Source organism: Schistocerca cancellata, chromosome 6, assembly GCF_023864275.1.
Source record: "Schistocerca cancellata isolate TAMUIC-IGC-003103 chromosome 6, iqSchCanc2.1, whole genome shotgun sequence".
Lineage (NCBI taxonomy): Eukaryota > Metazoa > Arthropoda > Insecta > Orthoptera > Acrididae > Schistocerca > Schistocerca cancellata.
The window spans coordinates 348693564-348704620 of record NC_064631.1 but is presented as its reverse complement, the minus strand read 5'-3'; positions in this window follow the sequence as shown (position 1 = coordinate 348704620).

The following is an 11057-nucleotide window of genomic DNA, read 5'->3' as shown; positions in this document are numbered from 1 at the left end:
TCTTTCTGCATAATATGGTACGTATTGGACAGACACTGTCATTGGTTTAGCACAGAGCCTATTACACTTATTTCACAGTTAAGTGGATGAATTGTTGTTGATCTAACCAGTACAGGTTCTTCGTCTGAAACTCGGCTGTGGTCTGACTGTCTCAAGCCCAAAAATCAGGCCTATATACATATCCTCACAATAACAGGCACTGAAACTATACATTGTTTGATGTTAATTTTACAGAAATTACATTTAAAACATAACTCATTAAATAAACTGAATACATTGAAAAATTCTGTCTTTTTAACAGTTTCTTCTACTACAAGAAATAAGCCAAATTATTTGTTCAAATGATGAAATTAACAGATATTGTTATGCAAACAATACTTCTGACATTATTGTTAATTACTTTGGAATTAAGTGCTGGCTTTGATAACATGTTTTTGAATAGAGCTAAATACTTTAAGAATGCTATTAGTTGTACCTACAAATGTTTATAATTAGTACAGAATTTACATTTGTTTATAAGTCAACAATAGAATTTAAGTTGCAAAACAATTACTGATTTCTCCCTATAACAAAAGATACAAACTAGGAATAGCCTAAATAAATTAGAAACTCAATTATATACATAGAACTAAGCACAGAATTAGATATGGTGTTATATTCTTTAAAACTGAGGGCCAACCTTTCTCTTTTATGAAAATGCAGATTATACTTATGTATGTTAATGGTAATTAGTCAGACACAAAAAAATGAACTTTAAGGAGGCAGATGGCAAAACAAGAGGGGAAGTAAAAATATCCCAGCTTGCTTTATCACAAAGTGATCCACATAATGATCATTAATATCGTTGACTTCCATCTGTTTTACAATCTTAGAACAGATTCTAAACCAAAATGTGAGGAAGTACCACAAACAGAATGTGAAGAGAATGAGTTGGCTTTCACCTTGACCAATGTATTTGGTTGACAATCAGGTAGATGCAGTCTTTCGTGATTTCCATTATTCAGAACCACACCAGTACTTAGTAACGAAAGTACAGTCATAATGGTTATTGACTGCAATTTGTGACTGTACTCTGCATTTCTTGATACGGAAGATACAGCATGTTATCACAGATAGTGAGTCATCAAAAATGTATAATTCAGGCATGTCACCAGTGAATTGGTTTGCAGTCCTTGCTATTTTTGTTAGTTAGTTTCAAGTTCCAAGGATCATTTTGCATGATAAATCACAATGATATGTAATGAGTCATTTTACATTCACACAGAAAAGTAATTTTTAAGTACACCTACATTCTGAGCATTTACACTTAAGTGCCAAAGACACTGGTATAGGCAAGCATATTCAAATACAGTGGTAAGTAAACAGGAAGAATATGGCATTGCACTATGCAACACCTATGTAAGACAACAAGTGTCTGGCACAGTTGTTGGGTTGGTTACTGCTGTTACAATCACAGTTCATCAAGATTTAAGTGAATGTGAATGTGGTGTTATAGTCGGTGCATGAGCAATGGGACCCAGCATCTCTGAGGTATTGATGAAATGGGGAATTTCCCATATGACAATTTCACAAGTTTATTGTAAATATCAGGAATCTGGTAAAACAACAAATCTCTGACACACTGCAGCTAGAGAAAGATCCTGCAAGAACAGGACCAATGACGACTGAAGAGAAACATTCAGCGTGACAGAAGTGCAACCATTCTGCAAATTGCTGCAGATTTCAATGCTTTGCTGTAAACAAGTGTCAGCATGTGAACCATTCATAGAAACATCATTTATATGGGCTTTTGAGGCTGAAGGCCCACTCGTGTACCCTTGATGACTGCATGGCACAAAGCTTTACACCTCAGCTGGTCCCATCAATACCAACGTTGAACTGTTGATGACTGGAAACATGTTGCCTGGTTGGATGAGTCTTGTTTAAAATTGTATCAAGAGGATGGACATGTACAGTATGGAGACAACCTCATGAATCCATGGACCCTGCATGTCAGTAGGGGACTCTTCAAGTTGGTGGAGGCTCTGTAATGGTGCAGGGCATGTGCAGTTGGAATGACATGGGACTCCTGATATATCTAGATACAACTCTGACAGGTGACACATATCTAAGCATCCTGTCTGATCACCTGCATCCATTAATGTCTATTGTGCATTCCAATAGACTTGGGCAATTCCAGCAGAACAATGCGCCACCCCACATGTCCAGAATTGCTACAGAGTGGCTCCAGAAACACTCTTCTGAGTTTAAACACTTCCGCTGGCTACCATACTCCCCAGACATGAACATTATTGAGCATATCTGGGATGCCTTGCAATGAGCTATTCAGAAGAGATCTCTATCACCCCTTACTCTTACAAATTTATGGACACCCCTGCAGGATTCATTGTGCCAGTTTCCTATAGCACTTCTTCAGATATTACTTGAGTCCATGCCACATCATATAGCAGCACTTCTTTGTGCTCATGGGAGCCCTACATGATATTAGGCAGGTGTAACAGTTTCTTTGGCTTATCAGTGTATTAGGTTTTTGTAACTTTTCTTTTGTTTCTTTTCTTTTTTTCTTTTACATGCAGGTGTGAGTTAGTAATTCCTACTCAGTACATTTTACACCCTACAATAACAGAAATTCTACAGAACAGAAGGAGTTGTCTAGGAGAAACTTTTGCAATTTGTTTTCAAATTTTACTTTTCTGTCTGTTGGGCATTTTATACCACTGAGTAGATCATAAAAAATTTTTGTTTGCAACATCGTATGTCCTCTTTTGTGATACAGACAATCTTAATGTGGAGTAATGACAGTAGTTTTTCCTTCTGTTATAGTAATTATTTTCATCATCGTTCCTTACAAACTGTAAAGCATTATTTACAACAAAACTTCTTGACGGAATAAATATACTTTCAAACAGTAATCAGAATGCCCAACCCTTTAACAGATGTCTACAGGACGATCAGGTGTCAGCACCACATATTTTCTTACAGCATGTTTTTGAGGAATTAAGACTTGCTTTCTTAAAGATGAATTGCCCCAAAATGTTATGCCACATGTAATTATTGAATGAAAATATGCAAAATATCATCTTCCTGATTTGTCTCTCCCACAGACTTGCAATGATTCTATGTGCAAATATAGCTAAACTAAATGATGGAAAATCCAAGTTGGAATGTAACAATACATGAAAAGGAAAGTTGGACATGCTGAGTCGCAAAGAGGCACAACAAAAAGACCCTCACAATTCAAGCTTGCCCCCAGGTATGAGAAGTCTCATATGTTAGTAATCATTGCTACAGTGACTGCCTCATGGTCACCAATGCTAGTTTCGAAGTTGACATTCACAGTGCTGTAGGCTCTATTTATTGCCATTAGATATATTTCCTTTATGATTGGACTTCCAAACTATTTGTTTCTAGAAGTTTTCAGAGGAAGCAATAAATACTGTATTACATTATGTCTTGTCACACTCATGCCTTACAAACCTGTAATTATCCCAATTGATTATTAGATGTTCAAAATCTCCTACAATGATGGCAGTGTAATAGGAGAACATGTGTACTAGCAAGCTGAGATAAGAGTCAGTTAGATGGCCAGTAGGAAGTCCTAGTTATAAGTTTATGCCCACTCTTGACACTGAGTGTCTAATGCTCTACACGAAAAGAATTGATGTGGAGCTGATTTGCCAACTTTGCACCTCTCTCACATCAGTTGACTTACTTGGTATGCACAGCCGATCTTCTCCAAAGAATAAAGCTGGTTAAGGGAATTTACTGACTCTCTCTCTCTCTCTCTCTCTCTCTCTCTCTCTCTCTCTCTCTCTCTCTCTCTCTGTCTCTCTCTCTCTCTTGAGTAAATTATCCTTTATTTTAATTCCTTGTATTTTTTCCTTAGTACATACTAGCATCATTATTTATAGTAGTTTGTAGTCTGGAGGAATTCTGAGCAACTGAAAGTGTTTCTTTCAACACTTGTAAATTGTAAATTCATGTAAAACATAATAATGCTAGTAATATATAGAATTGAAACTTACCAGAATAATTAGTATTAAATGTGTAACTTCTGTCACAACACTGTCCTTTTCCCCTAGGATCAGTACTTATACCTTACATGTGGGTTTGACCCTCTGAGTTCACTTCCTCCTTCCGTTCTGGTAGGTACACTACTTTATAAAACATCCCTATTCATCAGGCCACAGGTCATCCTATCTCTACGTAGGTACACCTGCCCTGTATCCTTAGCAAATGCCGGGTAAGCCCCCCTTATCCTTTATGAGTAGGCCTCATGGTTCATTGCCCTAGCAGACATCTTTGTGTACACTACAATTAAATATTTACTGGTAAAGATAAAAAATCTATTCTACACTTTGCATTTACTTCTTAATACTCCATCTAATCCCTGGAGTCCTCCTCTACTTTTCAACTTCTATAACCTCAGTAGATACTATGTCTACAAATATTATTCAACCCACGGTAGATACCATGTCTATGTATTTTTTCAAGTCCCACTATCCTACTATTCATTAATACTCCATCTAATCCCTGGAGTCCTCCTCTACTTTTCAACTTCTATAATCTCAGTAGATACTATGTCTACAAATATTATTCAACTCACGGTAGATACTATGTCTATGTATTTTGTTCAAGTCCCACTATCCTACTATTCATCAATTTATCCGAGTATTCGCTACACTGACTCTTCTTAAATAAGCGTCACAACTAACTCCAATCTGTCTCGCGTTCTCCTTCATTATTCATGTTGCCTGCTTATGTATACTCATTGTAAGATCATCATAGTTTTTCTATACTTATATTCATATGCGATACGGAAAAGCAAAGATTCCATGACTTACCAAACGGGAAAGCACTGGTAGATAAGCACAATAAAAAACACACACACACACACACACACACACAAAATGTCGAGCTTTCGCAACCCCCGGTTGCTTCGTCAGGAGAGAGGGAAGGAGAGGGAAAGATGAAAGGATGTGGGTTTTAAGGGAGAGGGTAAGGAGTCATTCCAATCCCGGGAGCAGAAAGACTTACCTTAGGGGGAAAAAAGGACAGGTATACACTCGCACAGACACACATATCCATCCACAGATATACAGACAAAAGCAGACATTTGTGTGTCTATATATATATATATATATATATATAGTTATAATAGAAGGAAACATTCCACAAAGGAAAAATATACCTAAAAACAAAGATGATGTGACTTACCAAATGAAAGTGCTGGCAGGTCGACAGACACACAAACGAACACAAACATACACACAAAATTCAAGCTTTCGCAACAAACTGTTGCCTCATCAGGAAAGAGGGAAGGAGAGGGAAAGACGAAAGAATGTGGGTTTTAAGGGAGAGGGTAAGGAGTCATTCCAGTCCCGGGAGCGGAAAGACTTACCTTAGGGGGAAAAAAGGACGGGTATACACTCGCACACACACACATATCCATCCACACATATACAGACACAAGCAGACATATGTCTTTTGAAGGTCAGACATACCAACAATTAAAGGGAACAGCCATGGGTACCAGGATGGCCCCTCGTATGCCAACCTATTCATGGGTTGCTTAGAGAAAGCCTTCTTGTTTACCCAGGCCTGCCAATCCAAAGTTTGGTACAGATTTATTGATGACATCTTCATGATCTGGACTCACAGTGAAAAAGGACTCCAGAATTTCCTCTCCAATCTCAACTCCTTTGGTTCCATCAGATTCACCTGGTCCTACTCAAAATCCCATGCCACTTTCCTTGACGTTGACCTCCATCTGTCCAATGGCCAGCTTCACACGTCCCTCCACATCAAACCCACCAACAAGCAACAGTATCTCCACTATGACAGCTGCCACCCATTCCACATCAAACAGTCCCTTCTCTACAGCCTAGGTCTTCGTGGCAAATGAATCTGCTCCAGTCCGGAACCCCTGAACCATTACACCAACAATCTGAAAACAGCTTTTGCATCCCGTAACTACCCTCCCGACCTGGTACAGAAGCAAATAACCAGAGCCACTTCCTCATCCCCTCAAGCCCAGAACCTACCACAGAAGAATCACAAAAGTGCCCCACTTGTGACAGGATACTTTCCGGGACTGGATCAGATTCTGAATGTGACTCTCCAGCAGGGATACGACTTCCTCAAACCCTGCCCTGAAATGAGATCCATCCTTCATGAAATCCTCCCCACTCCACCAAGAGTGTTTTCCCGCCGTCCACCTAACCTTCGTAACCTCTTAGTTCATCCCTATGAAATCCCCAAACCACCTTCCCTACCCTCTGGCTCCTACCCCTGTAACCGCCCCCGGTGTAAAACCTGTCCCATGCACCCTCCCACCACCACCTACTCCAGTCCTGTAACCCGGAAGGTGTACACGATCAAAGGCAGAGCCACGTGTGAAAGCACCCACGTGATTTACCAACTGACCTGCCTACACTATGAAGCTTTCTATGTGGGAATGACCAGCAACAAACTGTCCATTCACATGAACGGACACAGGCAGACAGTGTTTGTTGGTAATGAGGATCACCCTGTGGCTAAACATGCCTTGGTGCATGGCCGGCACATCTTGGCATAGTGTTACACCGTCCGGGTTATCTGGATACTTCCCACTAACACCAACCTGTCAGAACTCCGGAGATGGGAACTTGCCCTTCAGTATATCCTCTCTTCTCGTTATCCGCCAGGCCCCAACCTCCGCTAATTTCAAGTTGCCGCTGCTCATACCTCACCTGTCTTTCAACAACATCTTTGCGTCTATACTTCTGCCTTGACTGACATCTCTGCCAAAACTCTTTGCCTTTACAAATGTCTGATTGTGTCTTTGTATGTGTGGATGGATATGTGTGTGTGTGCGAGTGTATACCCGTCCTTTTTTCCCCCTAAGGTAAGTCTTTCCGCTCCCGGGACTGGAATGACTCCTTACCCTCTCCCTTAAAACCCACATCCTTTCATCTTTCCCTCTCCTTGCCTCTTTCCTGATGAAGCAACCATTGGTTGCAAAAGCTTGAATATTGTGTTTGTTTGTGTGTCTATCAACCTGCCAGCACTTTCGTTTGGTAAGTCACATCATCTTTGTTTTTAGATATATTTTTCTAGATGTACATATATTTTCTCCCCTACAACACTTGGTGGTTCTTACGAACTTCTAATCTGTGACTTCATTGTTTGTGTGAAAATATTTCTTTGTGTGTATTCGTAAGTGTGTTTGTGTGTTCCGATTCTTCAGCCTTCTTATGTGAAAATAAGTTGTAGGTTATCGGAAACCACAGAAGCTAAGAAGGACTTCTGTGATAGAAGTATATGAATATGGAAAGAGGAAAAAAATAGATAGGCCCTCAAATGAGAAGTAAGAAAAGAAATAAATAGAAACGGTTGCTAAGATCAAAGAAGAGAAGGAAGACAGCCTCAAAGACAGGAAACCCTTCCGAACCCGCCACCCCTCCTTCCCCAGGGTCCCTGCCCTGCTGGTACATGAGTGAGGAGCTGGAGGAAGTATGGTGTTAAATCGTCTCCTACAGAACAGACATTTCAACTTTCACCCTTGATGTCCCCGAAGAAAATCTGAGCAACCCTATGGAAACAGTAAATGGTGAAGAACCAGTCACACTTGTTTGTGAAGGTTGTTTAAAAGGTATGATGTGTGTTCTGTGTTACCTATGATTTATCTGTTGGTGTAAATCATGCTCTTATTTACATTACAAATCCCTTTCAAAATCAATACAAACTCTCCCGTATACATCATATCTCATAAAAGGTATAAAATATTCTATACAAAATAGAAAATCCATACACTACAGTATAATGGTTGTTCAATTAGTTACATGACATTACCTTTTTTACACAAATATTGTATTCTAGTCTGTTAATTTTGTCTAGAGATCACTGTTTATCCATGATTCTCTTAAATTGTTTTTTATTTTATTGTCATATCCAGTTTTCTCAGTACAAAAATTATAGAATAGTTTAGGAATTGAAGAACAGATTACAGAATAGTTTGAGATTTGAAGGGAATTCAGTGCAGGAAACTATTATGGAAGAAAAACCAAAAACAACTTGGGATCCAACGGTCGTCACTGCACCCGTTAACACAGAATGTTAATATCCCTGGGGGATAGATGACTCTGCCCGGATCCCATGGATCTGATATTAACTTCACTTGAGCAAGTGCAAACCAGTACTTCTTGTTAAATTTTGTATGAAAGTGTCCCCACTGCAAAACAATCACCATGTCACTAGGTAACACTACACTGGGTGACACATTTTTTTCTACTTTGTTTTGGATAAGCTTGAATTCTTTCCACATGTCATTTATAACCTTGCTAGTATCATTAAGTTTAGAAGAAGCAATAATCAAAACGTTTCCAGAGGTCATACTCTTGGTAACTTTTGGTCAATTAATCCCTTTACCTGTCTCTCCAGACTACTTATATTTACAGTATCAGAGTTGGCTATTCTCTCTTGGAAACTTCTTTCTACATTTTCTACTCATGTATTAATGCCTGTAATTTGCGATTGGATTATTGGTATTACTTCGCTATTCTTATCGACGCTCCCTTTTAAAGCATGCAGTCTCCGTTTCACAGCATCAAATTTAACATTACACACAATTTCAAATGATCCTAACCTTCCACTAAGTTCAGATTCCCCATTATTAAATTTATCTTCAGTATCAAATTCTAACTTTTTTATCAAATCCCGAATTTGATCATTCTGTTTCTGACTAAAGTCAGCAAACAGGTGATTTACGTGGAGGTTTAAAGGGTTAGTTACTTCATTCTTTAATTCTAACTTCAAATCTTCTACTTCATTATTTAAATCATCAAATTCAGACTTTAAAGCCACAATGCTTTGGCACAGTCTACCAAATTCTTTGCCTTGTGATTCTACTTTGGCATTTAAAAAATTTAATTGAGAATTTACTGAGCCTAGTTTTTTACTTAAAGTAGCATTTTGAGCAGTTGAAGCTGCACTCTTGGCATCTAATTTAGCATTCTGAGCTTTTAAAGTTTCATTTAACTGTAAACTCTGGGCTTCTAGTTTGGCATTTAAAGTCACACTTAGTTCCTTTCTTAAAGCTGCTGAATCTGCACTTTGGGCTTTGACTAAATTTACTAATTCAGACCAGTATGGCACTTCCTTACTCACTTTCATAGCCATGGCCAGTTCTGAAGTTTCTCCAACTCTCTGTGTATTATCCATATTCCTATTAGTTTTTGATCTAGTAATCATTTAATGAATTAACTCTAAGTATAATAATTACACCCGTAAAAGTCACTCTACTGTTTGTATCACTTTTTGCTAAGGTACTAAATATCTAGTTTGTGCTCAACTGGCACAGAATTCTTGCAACTTAGGTAAGCGGATGTGGCAGCAAGTCAGCACCGGTGAACAGCAAGCCGGCAGTGTCAGAAGCAAGCCGGCAGCGTCAAATGTTGGTGTCAACATTGGTAGGCAGCTGGTCAACACTGATGAACTGGTGTCGGATGTTGTTTCCATGTCAGCGTTGCTGCGATGTGTGTGAGAGCTGTATACTCCCTCTGCTGGATCTTCGTAGTTGAATTATTCTCATCATATCTCTTCTTAGTCTAATATGTTGAGCTCTTCTTTCCATTCTTTTGACGTTATTACTTCCTTACATCTTGCCTTTTGTTGCATCCACAAATTTTTCCATTTGATTTTTGGACTTAATCCAATTACACAAAACAGTTCTCTTGTCTTGTTATATCTGGTTGCTATGGCAACACATCGCATCTTCTTCTTTGATTTCTTCCCAAAATTCCCATTTTTTTAGTCCTTTTCACTGGTCACCACGCTCTAATGCTTTTGATGATAGAACGTGTGGAGTAAATATACAATAATTATATTTTCACCAATTAACGATGTATTGGATGATGCAGAATAACATTCTCACATTTCACAAGTAAATATCTCCATCTTCTCATATTTCACTCCTATTTTGAGATTTAGAAACGCATTATATCAACATTTATAAGTGAGTTGGTTTAAGGACCACTCATAATTTATGAACATGTCTTGCTTCTAACAAGTCCAACACACGAATTACTTGAAAGTCTAATCTCTTTTCTTCATTTGTCCTCAACAATCACCACAGTCACTAAAAGCACTGAATAATACATAAACACTCCCTGTTCTTTTCTACACATACACTGAAACTCTATGGATCTTATAGCAGGTACTTGTGAGTCACTGTTCAGCCACTTCATTCACATTTTTCTCGTGACTGTTTTTAGACCTGCACATATACACATGCAATGAGCAGTAGGTCAGATTCGTCTCTCTCACATTTCTATTTAAAATATCGTGTTTGAGACAGAAGAAGGCCAAGTGGCTCTAAAAATTCTCGAAACACTACAAATGTTGCGCAAACAATGTCACATGCAGCTTCTTGGTGGATTTGACTTCTGTGTACTGCCATGAATACACCACCTCCATTCCCTTAAGGTCTGTGCTTTTGATATACACTCTGACTCACCATAAAATTCCCACTGCTGCCTATTCCAGGTTTTAGCTAGTTTCCTGTGCCTAAATTTTGTGAATTCAACTGCTTTTGGGAGCGCTTCAACTCTGGCTTATTGTCACAAGTGTTTAACAAACTGGTCACAATGATTTTAGTAGTCTCATCATCTGGAGGGGGGGGGGGGTGGGGGGGGGCAGGGTAATGTTGTTGGATCTTACACTAGTGTTTCAGGGGCTCTTAAAGCTATTTGGACTGGATGGAGAGTCTCTCAGTCAACAAAATCCCAGTGTGCATTGTCACCTACCTGGATAGCAGTCTTTATATGCAGTGCATCCTACCCGTGTAGTGGGACCACATAGTTCTTAGCCCTAAGGACCAAGTCTTGGAAGTCAAAGTCTAACTTGTCACAGAACCTTTGAAGTCTTTAGTTCACATCTTCCACTCAACTCAGAACCATGGGGCTTTGATTAACTTTGGGGACAGTACTGTACATTGTGAGATTCATTGAAATTCTATGAGCATGGCTGATGTTCTCAACCTTCTCTGTCAGACACTGGAATGATCCTAGTATTACCTC